The sequence below is a fragment of the Silurus meridionalis genome, chromosome 7 (assembly GCF_014805685.1).
Source record: "Silurus meridionalis isolate SWU-2019-XX chromosome 7, ASM1480568v1, whole genome shotgun sequence".
Lineage (NCBI taxonomy): Eukaryota > Metazoa > Chordata > Actinopteri > Siluriformes > Siluridae > Silurus > Silurus meridionalis.
Genome location: NC_060890.1, coordinates 2,945,655 through 2,946,471, shown reverse-complemented (window position 1 = coordinate 2,946,471; position 817 = coordinate 2,945,655).

Sequence of the window (817 nt, the reverse complement as noted above, 5' to 3'; positions counted from 1 at the left end):
ATACATGCTGGATGAAGCTGAATGAACTGTGGTAGATGAAGCGTTTTGCGAAGTCAAGTTGTGTGTGTAGTGTGTTATACTCGATGCAGCATGCTAAATGAAGCAATGATACTTTTTGGATGGAAGTACCTTGGCTCAGAAATGTTGGATAAAGTGTTTTGGGTGAAGCATGGGAAAATGAAATCTGTTGGATAAGGTGTGTTGGAGAATGAAGATTCATTCATGTGGTGAATGAAGGTTGGTTGTGTGTGGTGTGTTGGATGAAGTGTGGTGATTAAAGAATGTTGGAAGAGGTGTGTTGGATGAAGTGTGGTGAATGACGAGTGTTGGATGTGAGGTGATGTGAATAATAAGAGTGTGAAAAAGGGCAAAATAACCTCGAGAGTGTGTTCCTCTCTCTGTTCTCGTGTGTTAAGAGGAGGTCGTGATGTTGCGCCTCTGCAGGAACTAAAATGTCGACTCCGTTTCGCAGACTTTGGGAAAATAAACACAGTGGAGCCAAAATGGCGGATTAACATTCATAACCAAGATGGCGGATTGATGGAGATCTTAATGGCACGCAATCAAAGAGATTCTATGCCAACTGTATAGCGGGTAGGGGGCAAGTGAGGGTTATTTACCACCAGTGAACGTGCCCCACGTGCCCATGTGCCCCTCTCACACACCCCGTGCCAGTAAAGGGGGGTGAAATGCCCTCTGATTGATGGCACGGCTTCAGTCCTCCTGTCTGTGTCCCCTCCGTTTTACTCAACTCGCGCCAAGTCCTTCCCCTGCTAGCTCCCAGCAGACACATCAATTAAACACACACACACACACA